At 41.3% G+C, this 19,312-nt stretch overlaps 1 protein-coding gene across 1 annotated transcript in view; it reads right to left on the reverse strand.

Moving 5' to 3' along the window:
- KIF26B (kinesin family member 26B) overlaps window positions 1-19,312 on the reverse strand; it is a 496,587-nt gene that overhangs the window by 279,967 nt on the left and 197,308 nt on the right. The window lies entirely within an intron of this gene.

Genomic DNA, 19,312 nt, shown 5'->3' on the forward strand with positions numbered 1-19,312 from the left:
TAAAGAACCTCGGATTAGATAGGCTCTAAAAGGAAGACATCACAGAAGCAGGGCTGTAAGAAGTTACAGAAGCTCCTTCTTTCCACAGAGACCCTAAGAACAATCACAGTAACCAACTGTCTACAAGAGCTCCAGTGTTGATCTAGCCAGAGGGAGAAATGTACCAGATGTCTAGAGGAAAACTTTTCCCAAGCATGCATTTTTGATGTGTAGGTACTTCTAATGTATAGAATCCAAACCTTTGCAGCTTTCTAATTATCAAATTGTAATTTCATCAATGTCCCAGACAGACCACAGCTCCGAGTAAACCTAATGTATACCACGCTTGCCCACTTTCTCAGAGGATTTCTTAGATAGGCTTTAGTGTTACATATCTATGACACTCATATATCTTACATTTTTCAGACTCATTCAGTTAAAATTTGTTATTGGCGTCCTAAGTACATTTACATATGTCAAATCTGTTCTCCTGAATTTTGCTCCAGGAATTATGTTCGCTCCAGATTGCAGGCTTACTATCAATTTTTAACTAGCCATCAGGAGCGAAAAAGCAGTATTTATGAAAGATGCTTTACCTTCAGATTCTAGAAAAACTTCCCTCCAATCCAGGTCAGCACAGGGAGCATTTGCCACATCCAAGGGTCAAACATAAAAAGGCAGTAATGGGAATAAGAGGCGTGGGCCGGCCCCCCCACCATCTAGCAAGCCTGCCAAAGCACAGACAGGAGGCACTAGGATGAAGGCACCCCATTTAAAGGAACTTTGTTCTGTGTGTGCTTTGTTTAAATCCCAGAGTGGGAGATGACCCACAATAAGCCACTTGAACTTTTTTCTCTGTAAGTCCCCAGTTGAAATACAGTATGTGGGAGTTCTTTCAATAGCAGTTATGCAGGCCTTTTCAAAAACTAAATTTGAATACTCCGCAGTTACCAACTGGGAATATAACTGCTCAACGACAGGCTTGAAAGCCAGTGGAGCCCCCACTGGCCTCACTTCACCAGGTTGCCAGCCAGGCCTTCTGGGGGCTTCCCCACAGGCAGCCTTGCTTCAGCCTTCCTGGCCAGGAGACCCAGCCTTAGGAGACCCGACCTTCTTCCCAACTGACTGATATTATTTGCACTGTTGCTTATCTGTTCGAAGCTGGAGTAATAAGAACAAACTCAGCTAAACTAAATTGGTCCTTTGTTTGCCATTATCATAAAAATTTTATGTAGGAACTAATAAAAACATGCTTTACGTGCACAGCTACATGGGTTTACACAGGCAATAATATCCAGCAAGTTCTATCCATAAATTCAGTTATAGACACATAGGAATAAATATTTTATCTTTCCCAGTGTTTTCATTTATCGAAGGTGTGAACACAGAAGTGAATGACTACCTGCAGCTTCTAAGGGCCCTACATCCCCCTGGATGTCTCTCCAAGAGAGCAGACAGTTCCTTTCATAAGTTCCTGGATAATTTTCATAATTTTTTAGCCTCCTAAGAGCTCAGTATTAATCAACCCTCCAAAATCAGCAAATGGAAAGTTTTTTACAAAGCTTTAAAAAATAAATCACTTTTGAAATGAGTTCAGGATTTTGCTAGAAAAAAGTTTTAAGCAAACAAAAAGGTTCAATTCTCCTCTCAACTCGGACCTTACAGCAGATTTACAATAGATTTAATTAAAGAAGTTTAATGAAATCCAAACCTAACTCCTCTTTCCCCAAAACTGGATCACTGGGTAATTCAGCTTTTCCTTCAGTAATGTACTCTAAAAATACACTCAATGAGCTGGATTTTGTCTGTGGGGTTTTGTTGTTGTTGTTTTCTCTGTTTTCTTTCCTTCCAGATTTACACTGTTCAATAGAAATATAATGGGAGCCACAAGTGCAAGCTGAGTATATAGTTCAAAATTTGCTATAGTTACGTTAAAAGAGTAAAAAGGAATAGGTGAAATTAATTTAAAGAATGTATTCTATTTAACCCAATGTATCCAAACTACTGTCACTTTAATGTGCAATCAATCTAAAAAAAATCTTACTAATGAAATATTTTACATTGTTTTTTTATTGTCCTAAGTTTTGGAGAGCTAATGTGTATTTTACTTACAGTACAACAGAATTCAGACTAGTCTCGTCTCAAATGCTCAATAGCGCCATATGACTGACAACTACCCTGCTGGACAGCAAGGGTTTAGAGAATCCTTGACTATCCTAGGAAAGATAATTTCTAAGAAACTTCATGATTTATGTGATTGCTTTTATATCCTGTGGGCACACATCTCCCAAGGTTATAACTGTGAATCTAACATATTATAAACTCAGAAAATAATAAAATTACACGTTATTTTAAAAGTCCATTTTTTTTCTGTCTATAACTGACAGTAAAATAGGCAAAGTAAGACAAGTGAAAAGGAGAAATACTTAGAACAGCCAAAAAAGAAGCCTATGTCAACAGTTATAAGAGGTAAGTTAGAAAGTGTTACTGATCAGACCCTCTATCAGCCTCCAGAACTCCTGCTGTTACTGTTCAGTTGCTCAATTCAAGTCCAACTCTGTGTGACCTCATGGACTATAGCCCACCAGGCTCCTCTGTCCATGGGATTGCCCAGGCAGGAATACTGGAGTGGGTTGCTATTTCCTTCCTCCTCCAGGTTGTCTTCCAGACAGGGATGGAACCCGTGTCTCCTGCATCGAAGGCAGATTCTTTACCACTGAACCACCAAGGAGCCACAGCAGCTTCTTAAATACAGACCACTGTGAAGTTTCTTCCATTTGAAATTGCACCTTGGGAAAAGGAGAAGTTAAATTTTTTTCCATTTAACTTTTTTCCCATATAAAGAAGCTATGTACTAGGTTTTTATGACCTTTCAAAAACTGCTGTCTCCTATTACTCTTCCACCATCCCTCAGTTTCCTAGCATAGGTACTAAAAAAAAAAGACATTTATACAGGGCATTTTAAAAGGAAGGATTAAACCAAAAATGTCATTACTGTATCTCTGATTTTTTAACCGAGTCAGTTTGAGTGAAAGTCACTCGGTCGTGTCCAACTCTTTGTGACCTCAAGAACTGTGGCCTGCCAGGCTCCTCTGCCCAGGCAGGAATATTGGAGTGGGTAGCCATTCCCTTCTCCAAGGGATCTTCCCAACCCAGGCATTGAACGCCAGTCTCCTGCAATGCAGGCGGATTCTTTACCATCTAGGCCATTGAGGAAGTACCTCTGTATCTCTGATTTTTTAAGTAAGTTTTGGCAAATTACTTAGTTTCTCTGTGGTTCAATGTTGCCATCTTAAAAAAAAACCACCCCAATAATTCTAAGTCTGTGTTATGTCTTCCAAGTGTGAGGCATATTTTTTTCTTGATGTAGTATTCTATTTAATAATGCATACTGATGCATGTTAAGCAAGTTGTTCTGGAGGGCAGAGACCAGAGCTGTTGAATGTATTCTTTGCTGAGCTAACCAAAGCAACATGTGCATAGAAATCCTTAATTATCCCATGTGTTGCTGCTGTTGGCTCATAAAATGCATGCACGCACTGAAATAAGGGCTCTGAGTAAATGTAAAGGTATTTTTCTGTTTCTAGATTCATAAGAGTGTGTTGTCTCAAGTTAAAACAAAGAACCTCAAAATGATGACATTTTTCCTCCTCGAAGACAAAGGCAAGACCTTCTTGGCAATAAGTCAGATAGATAACCGGAGAATTTGAGGATGATCTCAAAGTCTTTGATCTGCTTTTGTGTGTTTTTGTAAAAACATTTATTTGTTTGTTTTTATTTATTTGGCTACACTGGGTCTTAGTTGTGGTGCGTGGGATTTTTACTTGTGGCATTTGAACTCCTAGTTGCAGCATGTCAGATCTAGTTCTCTGACCAGAGATCAAGTCCAGTCCCACTGCACTGGGAGGGCAGGGTCTAAGCCACTGGACCACCAGGGAAATCCCTTGTGTGTTTTAAATCAAATAAAGAAAAGTCAACCATGTATAAAATGTACATTCAAAGTTCCTTGCCCTTCTCCCTTCCACACCGTATGTTTTTTAGAATGGGAGTGGCTTTGGATTCCAGAGAATCCTGCCTTGGTTTTCAAGTGAACCAAAGGATAAAAGTAAGTGAAATATACCCTAAGATTAAAAGTATTTTTATCTATAGATTTAGAATAAGGCACTGAGACAACCAATGAACTGTAATAATGTCACTGTTAAAAGATCTTCTAAAAGAGACATAACAACTAAATGCAAACTAATCCTCCACCAAACCTTGCACTGGAGGAAGACAGTGCTATACAGGACATTATTGGGTCAATTTGAAAATATTGGAATATGGGTGGTAAAGTTATTTACCAAAGTTAATTTTACTGAAGTTGAAAACTGCTCTCTGGGGCTTCCCTGGTGGCTCAGTGGTAAAGAATCCATCTGACAACACAGGAAACACAGGTTAAATCTGTGATCCGAGATCCCACATGCCGTGGAGCAAGTAAGCCCGTATGCTACAACTATTGAGCTTGAGCCCTAGAGTCTGGGAGCCATAGCTACTGAAGCCCACGTGCCCTAGACCCTGTGCTCCACAACAAGAGAAGCCATTGCAACAAGAAGCCCAAGCACCTCAACTAAAGAGCAGCCCTTGCAACCAGGAAGACCCAGCACAGCCAAAACTTAATTAATTAATTTTTAAAACTCTGCACTCTGGCTACACGAAAGAATATCCCATTTCTTAGGAAATACACATTGAAGTATTTAGGCATAAAGGACTGTGGTATATGCCCCTGACTCTCAAAGGTTCAGAAAAGAAATGAACCATAGTTAACCTAAGTACAGGAAATACGGGTATCCTTTGCACTATTTTTATTTTTGCAAAATTTCTGTAAGGTAAAAATTATTTCCAAGAAAATTCTAATTATTTTAAGAGTGAATATACATGGCGGGGAAAAAAATTCTTCCGAGCCATATTTTTCTTTTAGGAGTTTACACTGGCCAGTCCCTTGTCCTCTTTTCCTAATTCCCACAGCAAGCCTCTGGGTTTGACTGTAGAAGATGGAAAGCGATGACCCGGCTCCCACCGAGTAAAGGGCCCACCTTTCTCTTGGGTTACCCTGGCTCCAGCTCTGCGCTCGAGGCCCTTGTCTCGTCTCCTCCATGGAAAGAACATGGGCTCTGGGCGCTGGGTCTCACATGTGCCCAGATGTCCTTCCCACACTGTCATTTCCGTGGGGAGAGACACGGGATGAGTCTGTCAATGGTTAATGCAATCTTCACAGTGGCTCTGAAAGCTGATAAGACTCCCTGTAAGGAGATAACCGCAGGCTCCTAGGAAGCCTGGCTGCGACATTGCTGCTAGGATGATAGCCAGGATTACGGAGGGTCAAGGCACCTGTGGGGACCCCCAGGGCCACAGAGGAAAGCAAGTGGCTTGTTAAAGCATTTTTGCTGCCTTCCCTCACCCCACCCCCTGAAAACCTACTTACCTTGAAACAAACGAATCCTTCAGTTTTGCACTAAAACTACTCCAAGTCAAAGAGAATCAGAGAAGCAGAACAGGGCCAAACCTTAATGGTCAAAAAGTCCACCCTCTCCCCTGATGCAGGGGTACCTTTCAGGCTACTGGATCACTCAGCCCCTTTTTGGGATTCCCCAGCAACCAGACGGGACATTCCTCACATTGTAAGGCAATACACCCCACGATTGGATAACTCTGATTGTTGAAAAGTTCTCCTTTGTAGTCAGCCAAAACCTGTTTCCCTAAAATGGACTATGACTTCACCGACTCAATGGACATGAGTGTGAGCAAACTTCAGGAGATTCTGAAGGACAGGGAAGCCTGGTATGCTGCAGTCCATGGGGTCACAATGAATCGGACATGACTGAGTGACTGAACAACAACTGAACAAAAATGAAAGAAATTTGAGAGCAGAGAACTGTCCTCATTGGTGCCTTGACAGCAGGCAACAGAAAAAAATAACTTGGGAATGAATGAATCAATTAATTGATAGTCTGCACAGTGGCTCTTTCTCTGTCCTCAGGAGCAGTGAAAAGCATCCACCATATCTTCTAAGACACAGCATTTCAAGCACTTAAAGATAGTTTCATGTATGCCTGTCTTCTCCTGTCCAGTCTAAAATCCTCCACTTCCATAACTGTGCCTCACACTACAGTTTATGAAACATGGCCAGTTACTGTCACTCACCTCCCTATACTCCTTCACAACTCATTCATTCATTTATTCATCTGTTTCCAAAAGAAATTTGTCACGTTACTTTTAAGAAGAGGCAAACACAACAAAATTCATAAAATGGTTATGGAAAAACAGGGTCTAGAGAGATCTAATGTGCCAAACAAAAAGTTTGCTCGTTTTTTTATGACTGATTTTAAAACTTGACACTAATGTTTCTGGTGCAAAAGCAAACAGAGAAACACTCTGAGTCTCACAATTTTGTATTACGAGGATGAAACAGACCAGTTCCTTGGGGGAGAAAAGGTGACTCCTTGTGTAAAGGACAGAGGTCTTGTGTAAGGCATTGGAAACCATGGACGCTGAGCCATGCAAAGGATAATCAGTGTTCCTCCTCAAAATTCACAGCAAATGCTGAGCAAAATTGAAGTAAATTTTTTGTAGTAATTTCTGATGAAAGCTTGAAGGTAGATCAAGACACAATTCTTGATTATAGAAAGGGTCAAGTTGATTTGGTACAAGTATACACATATCTTCTTCAGTATTTTAACCTTATTCCAAGATGTAACAGAATAGCTGGATAACTTGTAAGTCCTGTTTTAAATTGTGCTAAGTCACTTCAGTCATGTCCGACTCTTTGCAATCCTATGGACTGTAGCCCGCCAGGCTCCTCTGTCCATGGGGCTCTCTAGGCAAGGATACAAGATCGGGTCGCTGTACCTTCCTCCAGGGGATCTTTCCAATTCAGGGATCAAACCATGTCTCTTGCATCTCCTGCATTGGCAGGCAGGTTCTTAACCCCTAGCGCTACCTGGGAAGCCCATTTTAAATTTTTGACCCTTAACCAAACTTCTCATCCTCGGGGATTCTGAGTCCTGGAGAGAAGAAAGCTTCAGATCATACTCTTGTGTGAGTATAGTATACTCATTCTATATTTTTGAATTAGGGGCTTCATACATTTTAGAGACCAAATAAACAAAAGGTAAAGTTCATTATTTTGTTATAAAAATGAGGGTCCTAACTAATGATGTCACAACCCTGCTGGGAAACAGAAACAGGCCACAGAGGTACCTGCCCACAGAGCCAGGGTTTCCCATAGGACATAGCTGGGGAGGGCAGATGCGCTGTTGTTTATTTTCACAACAATCCTGCTAGGTAAAAATAGGGTTTCCATTTTACAGATTCAGAGAGTGAAGATGAGGCTGAGAGAAGTTTGCCCAAGGTCACAGAGCTAGAAGTAGCCGGATCTAAATGTCCAGAAGGATCTAAATGTCAAGCTGTCTGGTTCCAAATTTTGTATTTTTCCCACTGTTTCACCTGGCCTCCCTGGGCCACAGTAGGACAAGTAAATACAATGTCTATAATGTTGATATAATGACATAATTGGGTCTTCTCAGGTGGTTCAGTGATAAAGAATCTGCCTACAATACAGGGGACATGGGTTTGACCTCTGGGTTGGGAAGATCCTCTGAAGGAGAAAATGGAAACCCACTCCAGTATTCTTGCCTGGAGAATCCCATGGAGAGAGGAGCCAGGTGGTCTATAGTTCATGGAGTCTCAGAGTCAGACATGACTTAGCGACTGAACAACAACAATGATAATTATGAAGCTTTAGGAGTTCACCAGGGTGCCCTGAGACTAACATCAGGTCTAGGCATGATGTGCTGGTAAGGATTTTAAAACCAGGAGAAATATCTTGATTTGCAGCATTGCCCATTTCTAAAGGCGTAAGTTCTCCCTCCATGGCCCAGTCATGGGCTGTAGCACACCACTGGTCTGCAGGGCTTATTTCCAGGTAGCAGAGTCCAAGGAAGTCGACCTGCTCCTGGGTTGCTTCTTCGTGGACAAGGAAGGTTCATAGTTTCCTGATCTTGTGTTGCCACCACACTACCAAACTTACTTACTTTTATGACATAACATGGCCTGTTTCTGGAAAATGAAAGGGAAAGAAGAGAATGAACTAGTCAACTAAATCAAGATCATAAAAAATTCCATCCTGAAAAACCAGAATATCCTTGAAATACCCCAAAAGTCTCTTTATCTTCAACACATGTATCTGCCCACATCTACCTGAGTCTGAACCTGATATTACATTATGATTGTTCAAGGTTGGAACCAAAATCAAGTTGCTTACTTTTCTGTTAGGCCTATATATTGCAGAAACTGGTAAATTTCTTAAAATAAATAAACAACTTTATTCAAGAAATAGGAGCTGAATAAATGCTTGTCTTAGCAAATTCACCTACTAATATAATACAGAAGGTACTTTTATTTTAATACTGAGTATGAAAGTTATTTTTATGCTTTTTAAATATTAAAAAAAAAACCCTTCTGGTTAAACACGGTGGGCTCAATACATGCATTTAGGACTGCTCTTTCCTAAAACCTTAATAAAATGACAATAAAGAATACTTAAGAGGATAGAAACTTACAAAGCTGAAGAAAATGAGAAAGGAAGCAACTGCAATATAATTTTGTAAGCTTGAACCCAAACAGGTGAGTAGTAACTAAGTCAGCAGACCCAAGAAAGACGAGTCCTGAGCCAATGATGGTCAAGTTGCAAACAACCCAGTTTACACCTTGAAACCTATAAAAGGATCAAGAATTGACAACATCACTGGAAGTAAACGTGATTGAACTAAGCTAAAGTGATTGATTTTTAAACTCTGTTTAAGAAGTAGCTAGAGCTCCCTAGATGTCCATTCTCGACAGATGAATGGATAAAGAAGTTGTGGTACATATACACAATGGATATTACTCAGCCATAAAAAGGAACACATTTGACTCAATTCTAATAAGGTGGGTGAACCTAGAGCCTATTATACAGAGTGAAGTAAGTCAGAAAGAGAAAGACAATATCATATATTAATGCATATATATGGAATCTAGAAAGATGGTACTGATGAACCTATCTGCAGGGTAGTAATGGAGATACAGACATAGACAACAGACTTGTGGACTCAGAGTGGGAAGGAGAGAGAGTGGGGCAAACTGAGAGAGTACCACTGAAACATACACATTACCATACGCAAAATTAGACAGCCAGTGGTAGTTTACCATACCAGGCAGGGAGCTCAAATCAGGCGCTCTGTGATAACCTAGAAGGGTGGTATGGGGTGGGAGGGAGGGTCGAGAGGGAGAGGACATAAATATACTTATGGCAGATTCATGTTGATACATGGCAAAAACCAACACAATACTGTAAAGCAATTATCCTTCAACTAAAATAAAATAAAATAAAATTTAAGAATAAAAAGGAAAAAAAAAATTGTAGTTAGAATTCCAGATCCCTTTCTCTGCTCCAGGTGGTTGCACCTCCCCATCCTGGCAGAGTCTAAAGGTTTATTCTCTGAGATGATAAAACCCAGGGTCTCTAGACTGTAACCCACTAAGCACAGTTATATGTAGGGAAGTAATTAAGGAGGAATTAACTCAAAGTTTACATACCGAATTTGAGATCTCTCTTGTCTTCTTCCTCTTGGGTCCCAGAAAACTAGCACCCACCAGGTTAGAAGCAGAGTCTTTTCTAAGGGAGTTGGAACAACCCCAAAGGAAAGAACTAAAGAAAAAAATTTTAATGTTTCCTTTAGGTCATTGCACAGGTAAAACCAGACTCAGTCCCCTTCCATGCTCTTCCATTCACCTATTTTATGCCTCCTTCATAACCATGATCAGTCAGCCAAGGAGCACCAAATATTTGAAGAAAGCATCTAACACAAAAGAGAATAAGAAAACCATCTTGAGGAAAGAGAGACTACAGAGGAAGGAAAACTAAAAGAGAACAAAACAAAACCCACTTTCAATAATATTCTCAGAGAGATGAATGAAAATATTATATCCATAAAGCAAGAATGGAATGCCATTTAATAAAGGAAAATTTGGAGAGCAATAACAACAAAAAGAAGCTCTTGGAAATTAAAAATATGATAGCAAAAATGAAAATCTTAATAAAATGGTTAATAGATAAAATTGAAGAAATCTTACAGAAAATATGGGAAAATGAAAAAAAAGTGTTTGGCAGATAGAAAAGCAAAGATAATTTTTTTTAAACCAGACCATAAGACCTAATAATAGGAGCTCCAGAAAGAATAAACAAGGGAAATGGAAGGGAAGAAAGTTCTCAAAGAAATAAAGTTTCCTAGAATAGGCTAACATGATATCGTAGATAGAAGGGTCAGTGAAGTGTAAGAACAATGGATAACAACAGATCCACACCAAAACACATCTCCGAAATTTAACATTAGAGATAAAAGACTCCTTAAGAGAAAGCAGAGACAGAGATGAGAAATGTTGTATATAAATGATCAAGATTCAGATTTTCAGCATAAACACTGGAAGTGAAAAAGTCGTTAGAGAAATACCTTTACAATTCAGAGGGGAAATGACTTGCAACCTAGAATTCTATTGTTTAGTCACTAAGTTGTATTCGACTCCTTTGTGACCTCATGTGACCTCATGAGCCCGCCAGGCTCCTCTGTCCATGGGATTTCCCAGGCAAGAATACTAGAATGGGTTGCCATTTCCTTCTCCAGGGAATCTTCCTGACCTAAGGATCGAACCCAGGTATCCTGAATTGGCAGATGGTTTCTTTACCACTGAGCCACCTGGTCTCTTCTAGACAAAAATGATTAATTAAGTGTCAAGAAAGTATAGAGATAGTTCAGATCCAAAATATCAAAATTTACCCCTCTTGTATACTTCAAGAAGAGTAACTACAGTTAAATGGATCAACTGCAAATACCCTTTATATGTCATAGCAATACCTTTCTATGGCCTTTATATGATCATAATAATCAAATCAAAATTGTTGGAGCAATGGGAAGGCAAGAAATAAGCATATCTGTGGTGTAGGAATGGGGTGGGTGGTGATGAAAGAAAATTAAATCCTCACGTTCCTCAGTGGTTAAGCAATTGGTTAGTGATTCTCAAACTTGTCAGTTTCAGGAAAACTTTGCAATCTTAAAATTACTGAGGATCATAAATATCCACATCATCTTGCCATGATGACTCAGACTTGCTCCTCCCCAGGGAAGGCGGGAGACAGATGTGAAAGGAATGAGGGACCCACTCAGTCATGCTCCTGTTGATGGTGAAAATACATGGGACCAGATTAATTAACACAGTCATTATCTTGGCAGTTTCCAAACACGGCGATAAATGCTAACAGCATCATATGTGCAAGGCAAGAAAAAAAAAGAGCAAATCTGGGCAAACCAGGACTGTGACATTTATGTGACTAGGCATTAAAAGGAGACATTTTTTTCTTCAGTAATTAAAAGTGCATGATTCTAATAGTCACTTTAGTATTGTTTTACAAGGAAAAACATTTTCAGTGTGAGCTATTTTTCTACTTCTTCCAATAGTATCGATTCAGAAAGTTATCAGGGCTTCCCTGGTGGCTCATTGTAAAGAATTCACCTGCAATACAGGAGACACAGGAAACTTGGGTTCAATCCCTGGGTCAGGAAGATCCCCTGGAGGAGGAAACGGCAACCCACTCCAGTATCTTTGCCTGGGAAATCCCATGGACAGAGGAGCCTCGCGGGGTACAACCCATAGGTGGCAAAGAGTTGGACACGACTGAACACATGTGCACACACTCATAAAGTTATCATGTAGATCGTCTCAGAAAGTGTTTTTTCAATACTATGATAAGAATACTGAAATGTTCACATCACGGGCCTTTGTCCTGTAAGATTAAACATCTCAGTCTCAAGAGGTTCCACGTCACACATTTGTCCTCATACAGATGAGCCATGAAAAACTCACCAGGAAGACGGGAAAGAGCTCTGCTGCTCAGGGTCTAAAGTCAAAGTCATGGAACCAGAGGGTCTCTTAACTCAAGGATTCAAGATGACCTATTCGAGCCTCAAAAATATAAATACGTATTAGACCAAAGTTGGTAACTGGAGCCCAGGATGCAACATCTCCTGAGTGAATGATCAGGGGCTGGGTGAAGTGGATGAGGGAGAAAAGTGAGACTTGCACTTGGCCTCTGATGCTTTCCCTCCTACCCCTGCACTGGGCCACAGCAACACCCGGTTACACTCTGGGGAGCTGTCAGGGCAGCCCTGCCTGCTACTAAGGCATGCACACGAGGGAAGCAGAGAGAGATTTTTAAAAGTGGAGTCAAGAGCTAGTCAGGATAATATACCTCTACTTCCTCCAATAATACAACATTTACTCTTTATTTCTGGATTACTGTTCAGTTAAATAAATAGTTCATCTAATTCATAGCTATGTAAGTAACCAATATGAAGATGCATTTTTTTCAGACACCCAGATGGACTCCTGTCTGGCTCCCCCTTGCTTTCCCACAGCATGGCTTCTGCCCTGGCGCTGACCCCAGCCTGACCTACATCAGACTGCCTCACTGGGAAGTACAAGGAGCTGAGCCTCACTCATCTGTACTTTTCTGCCCCTGACACCTGGCATGTTGTGAGTGTCTCAAAACACCAAATGAAAGGAAGTACTGACTTAAATCTATTCTTCAACAGAACTGTCTTTCTCCTCCTAGGATCAGGGAGTGACAAGATGATTAGTGATCTCTGTCATAGGTTAAGCTGATGAAGTTACTCATCACTTATCTTATCAATGGATGGTGTTAAAAAAGGAGGTTGTTTAAAGGAGGAAACAATGCCAACACAGGCTGCAAATCTAGTTAGTGGGATCCTTGTGACCCTTGTAGTGTTTATGGACACTGAGATCAGGGTTGGTGATGGGGGGAGGGGGCAAGATTCTTCTTCACTGTGGGTGGTCAGGGTCTAGTTTCCTCACAGTTGCAACCCCAGCTGGGCGTCAGGAGCCCCCTAAGCCCACCATCCGTGGTCAGGGTCATAGAGCCTGCCTATCATCTAGGACACAGGAGTCACTCAGTGCCAATGTAAGAACACAACTGTCTGCCCCCTCCAACACACACACACACACACACACACACACACACGTGCAGGTCAAGGAGAGCCACTTAGAACAGCCCATCACTCCTCACCGACCTTCTACACCAAGTCACACTGCTAACAGGCAAAGCCGTAATTTAGCTGTCTAAAGTACTGTACTTTGTACTCCCAGGAACTAGTATGGTAAGATATCTGCCTCAAAAAATGTTTGCTGGGGGGCCTGCCTACCAGTGCAGGAGACATGGGTTCGATTCCTGATCTGGGAAGATCCCACGTGCCTTGGGGCAAGTAAGCCCATGAGCCACAACAATCGAGCCTAAGCCCTGGAGCCTGGAAACCACAGCTACTGAGTCCACATGTCACAACGACTGGAGCTGGTGTGCCCCAGAGCCTGTGCTGCATAACAAGGGAAGCCACCATGATGACAAGCCTGAGCACCGAAAGTAGAGAATAGCCCCTGCTCACTGCAACTAGAGAAAAGCCCACACAACAACGAGGATCCAGCACACCCAAAAATAAAAATAGAAATAAATATTATTTTAAAAAATGTTTGCTGAATGGATGAATAAATGTATGTAATTATAATATAGTGACGCTGACTTTCATGTCTGTGTACTGACAAGGCAGAATGGTACCGTGGAGAAGACATGAAACCAGAGCCAGAAGACCTGGGCTCTGCAAGAATTAGTTCCTCCCACTCCTCATCCACCCAGGAAAATACACATCTTATAAAACATTTAATGAATAGTTACTGTAATTAATACATTTATTATTAATTAACCTCAAATGCTACATTATGCCATTTACCACTGACCCTATTATAGAGTTAGAAGTTAGCAACTACTCTTAAGAGGTTGAAATGTTTGTGATTTTTAAATTTGTGACTTCCTTTTTAATTACTGTATTTTAGTTTCCATTACCTTTTCTGACAAATATTTTCTATGAATTGCTAACAAGTGATATAGAATTGACCGATTTTCACTGCAAGTCCTTTTATTTCCTTTGCCCACCCATTCTCAGAGATGCAAATAAACCATAATAAAATGAGATTATGAGGGTAGAATGAGGGGAAACATACGAATAATTTATAACCTATATAATTAAGTCTTAGAACTCTCAAGAGGATGACTGTGTGATTTAAAATAAAATTGGAAGAAGGAAAAAGAGAGAAGGGACACGTGGGCAAGGTAAGGAGAATGAAGACTGGGGATTAGTAACTAAATAAGGAGAATCATCAGAATAGAACTTGCTTAATATTAAAGTCAGAAAAAAAACAGAATTCCCTCAAGTTTATTACTAATATAAAACTTGTTTTTATGAACTTACAGAAATGCAATTTATCAAACTTATTTCAACAAATAACTACACACTGAATAAAATACTTGTTGGCTAAATTTTTCAGCGTTCAGAAATGTGGGCTTCCTCCATGCAGGTGGGGTCTATTCACATTAATTTGTACCTCAGTCTCCTCATCTTTAAAATGGGCATAACAATCTCCTTACTTCAGAGGACTGTTGTGAAGCCTGAGTGGAAACACACAAAGCAGCAAGCACAGTGCCTGGCATATGGTGAGAACTCAGTACGAGTTAGCTGTAATTATTATTCCTATTACTATGAAACGCTAGATCATTGATATGCACACAGAGCTGTCAAGTTGAGAGACAATGAACTTGGTAACTTTGGAGAGAAATCATACTAGAAATGGCTGAGCACCCCAGTAGGAGAATATAAAATGTTAAAAGCTCAGTTGTCTGCTCACAGGCTGACAAAGCTGAGAGCAGGATGGGGGGCAGGGGGAACTCCAGTTTTCCTTTTTGCAAATAGAGAAACCGCCTACAGTCATGAAGTATGTGGGAAGACTTCCCGGGTGATCCAGTGGTTAAAACTCCACACTACCAATAGCAGGGGAAAGTGAAAATATTGATCGATCAGCTGTGTCCGACTCTTTGTGACCCCATGGACTGTAACCCTCCAGGCTCCTCTGTCTATGGAATTCTCTAGGCAAGAATACTGGAGTGGGTTGCCATTCCCTTCTCCAGGGGATCTTCCAGATTCAGGGATCAAGCCTGGGTCTCCTACATTGCAGTCAGATTCTTTACCATCTGAGACATCAGGGAAGCCCAACTGCAGGGAGCTCAGGTTCAATTCCTGGTTGGGGAACTAAGATCCCAAGGGCTATGTGTCACAGTCAAAAGATTTTTTTTTTTTAAAGAAGTAAGTGGTAGAAGTGGGGATGGAATTAAGATTTGTGGTTCTTTGCATTCTATCATCTCCACTGTCTCCAAAGCAAAGGCCATTTCGATGGCTGAAACACTTTTGGCCCATTTAGTCATCCAGCTACATGCTCAGCAACAAATCAGTGTATCTCTTCCTCAATAATAAAAAGATTTGGAGCCCTTTTTCTAGAATAGTAAAGCTTCCAAACTATCCTTGTTAGAGGCCAGAGCCTCCTGCTCCTCATTTTTTCCATGAAGCACCAGCTACCCTCATCTTTTCTACTCATTACATGTGGACAAGAATTTTCATTCCTCTGCTCTCTGTCCCTCTCTTGCCTCCTAAAGAGTCAACAGCATGGCTGCTGCTGCTAAATGGCCAGTTTCATAAACTGTGACTCAGCACTGGATTTGGAAGTGTCTGGAGGGAATGAGCCACCTAATGAACAGCAGCAATTAATCCCTCAAAGCACCTACACCATTGAAGCATTCTATCAAAAAAGATAGATTATATTTTCCATTTAGATGGGAAATATAATCTGTCCTTAGAGGAAAACAAAACAACCATTATCATCAACAAAAACTCCAATACACAATCTTACCTGAAATAGGTTCTGATGCATCTTGAAGCTACAGAGTGAGCCCTGGGAAATAGCCATGCTCAAGATAACTGTCTTGCTATGACAGCTGGAAACTGACCTCAGACATAGGCCTGCCTCAGACTTCTGAATTCACCAATTCCACCACTTTTTTCCAGGCTTATGTGTGTTGTTCCAAGTACGTCTGTGTGTATGTGTGTGTGTGTGTGTTTTAATCGCTCGGTCATGTCCAACCCTTTGCAACCCCATGGACTGCAGCCTGACAGGCTCTTCTATCCATGGAATTCTCCAGGCAAGAATACTGGAGTGGGCAGCCATGCCCTTCTCCAGGGGATCTTCCCAACCCAGGGATTGAACCTGGGTCACCTATGTTGCAGGCAGATTCTTTACCATCTGAGTCAACAGAGAAGCCCCCAGGTATATCTACCTTGCCTTTAAGTGTGTTGTTAGGCTGCAGGAAGGCAGAGAGTCATGCTCTAGGAGTAGTCAGTGGAGGTCAATTTTATAGAATCTCTCAGTATGGGATCTCATTTTGTAAGAGTGTGTGTGTGTGTAAAATTTCATTAATCTAGCGCTTAGAACTAAAAACAAATTCAGAATAAGTGAACCTAATCCTTAAAACAATCTTAGGAGAGAGATATTAAAGTGGATATTGATATTTTGTGCAGCAAAAAGTCACTCAGCTCGTAAGCAGGTGAGCCAGACTTTACAGGCAGACCTGGGTGCCCCATCCACTACCCCAAACAGAGTTCCACCTTCACTGGAGATCTCAGCCAACAGAGTCCTTTCTAAAGCATATGCGTTAGGGGACCTTCCTGATGGTCCACTGATTAAGAATCTGCCTGTCAATGCGGGTGACAGAGGTTTGAGCCCTGGTCTGGGGAGACCCCATATGCCACAAAGCAACTAAACCCATGTGCCACAACTACTAAGCCCGCGCTCTGGAGCCCACCAGCTGCAACTACCGAGGTCATGTGCCTAGGGCATGTGCTCCAAAAACAAGAGAAGCCACTGCGATGACAAACCCGAGCACCGCAATGAAGAACAGCCTCCTTTCACCACAACTAGAGAAAGCCCACACAAAGCACTGAAGACCCAGCACAACCAAAAATAAATAAATAAGTAATAAAAAAAATAGGAAGAAAGCATATGTGTTAGGACGTCTAATTTAAACATCTACTTACTCTGTTCAACAAAGACCACACTATTAACAAGGAAAGGGCCCTGTTGCCATTTATTAATCTTAGAAAATCAGTATAATTCATGATGAAAGTCCCAGTATTAGGCCTGTTCAATCTCAGATGAGCTAAAACATGTCTCACTAGATGGCAGCATTGCCTCCACAGCCTTTTTTGTTGCTTTTTGGCCCAGCTTTGTCCCCACCGGTTTCCCCACCTCCCAGTGAGAAGATGTGATGCAGGGCATTCATTTCTACATGAATGCACAAAGCAATACAATTTGAATGTGGACTGGCAAGTCCAAGTGACCCAGAACTCCCCACAAAGATATGTTAACAGAGTATGCGGCTGTGGGTGGCCCTCCCCAAGATGGGGAATGTTGGACCAATCTGAGGAGTTGGTCCCTTCCCCTGGGGGTCAGGGGACGTGGAAAAGGCCAGTACCCAGAAGGCTCTTTGAATCTCAGCTCTGGCATGTTTGAGTTGCTGTGTGACCTTGGGTGAGTCACTTGACATTTCTGGGCCTTGGTGTATCATCTGTAACTCACAAAGGCAGCCTTCCCGTCTTGCTTCCACTGGGGTCTCTAGGGACTGTTTGCTTTAACAGAAAGGGAACCTGTCAAGAATAGGCTAATGGGTTCAATCTTTCCACTGATGCAGATCCTCACAGCCTAAGCCACAGGGACCAAGGGAAACCAGGCTTGCTAAAGTGATGGAAACTGTTAGACTGGCTCAGGTGTGTCATGGAATTAGAAAACACCTGGTCACAGCCTTGAATATAAGACAGGTCTGCTGCTATGCTTGCTTTTCACGTGGCACCTTTTTCCTCCCCAGAATCTCAGTCCTTCCTGGGCACTCAGATAAGCTACTGAAAGAGTATGTTAACTCTTTGTGGCCACTGGTGCAGCAGCAATGCACTAAGTGATCTTCAGAGTCCTAAAAATGGTGACTAATATGCTTCCTAAACACCTAAATTACTCCCTGGGAGTGACTTAGGCATATGAAATATTTGACTCATTAACTAATCTTCACAAATACCTCTATAAGATAGAGGCATGCTAATTTGTCATGCTAAAGATTGTTAGCACAGTAAAATCTCAATTTAAAATTAATTAGGTGTGTGCCTGGGGTGGGATAGGCAAGGAGCAGACCTAAAATTGTCAAGTTATTGAAGATTTCAAATTATGTAATAACTTCAAAAAAATGACAAATAAAGATACAAGCAGATAATAAGAAAGCTAGAATATTACATTTTATTAGACGTGTAAACTAAAGAAAGCAAGGATGAGCGACCTGAGGACTATTTCAAAATGCTCGTGCAACGGGAGTCATGAATCAGGAGTAAATAACCTCATATTTCAAAGTAACTTCAGAATAATGAGATTTTACTCTTTTGGATTCTTTCAAATGCCACCCCTCTACTATTCTGTAGAATTTTAAATTACTCATGTTTATACACTGTCGCCCCTCCTCCTTTTTAAAAAAAGATCTTCAAAAATGGAGAAAAATGGGTCCATGAGCCTTTCAATATTTTATCAATTTACTCACTAATGGTGGGATGAGATCAACCTGTTTAGAATGTGACCTTCTCTTGCAGGATGTGGTGCACATACAGAAAGCTGGTTTCTGGTCATACGTGGAAGTGGCTGACATTGTCGGAGCTGGGTGACATTTATTTCATGAGTTTGATATCATTTTATGGTTTGGGTCTTGTTTTTTCATCCACTACCGGCTTTTACACCGGAAAAGAGGACCCTGATTCCATGCAGTCTTGAGTCTAGGGAACCTGAGTTGACTGAGGGTAAGATGGCCCTCAAATGTCCAGTCCCTTCACCGAGGTCTCACCATGTGTTAGACCTGATGCTGTGTTCAACATGCATCATTTTTGTATAATTGCCGTAACAGCGCTGCAACCGGCCACTTTGCAGAGGAGAAAATATAGACACATAACAGTAAGAAGCCTGCTTGAGTTCACACTGTAAGCAAGGAAGCTAGACTTTTATTTCCGGTGCATGAACAGCAAATCTAGCGTGACCCAATATCTAGTCCCTCATTGTTTGAGACTTGGATAAAATCACTGATGAGTAGCAGTCTCAGACTCCCCCCTCCCCAGAATCTGTTCACTTTGTCATTTTTAAAAAGCCGCAGTCATTGTTCACTGTGGACCTGTGGACAGTGGGTGTTCTGAGTTCCTTTCCTCAGCTCTACAAAGAAAAGCCAGTGTTTTGCCCAAGCAAACCAGGGCTGGGAAGATGGCCCAAATGGGAGAGGAGATGAGATGCT

This window comes from Muntiacus reevesi, chromosome 5 (genome assembly GCF_963930625.1).
Source record: "Muntiacus reevesi chromosome 5, mMunRee1.1, whole genome shotgun sequence".
Taxonomy (NCBI): Eukaryota; Metazoa; Chordata; class Mammalia; order Artiodactyla; family Cervidae; genus Muntiacus; species Muntiacus reevesi.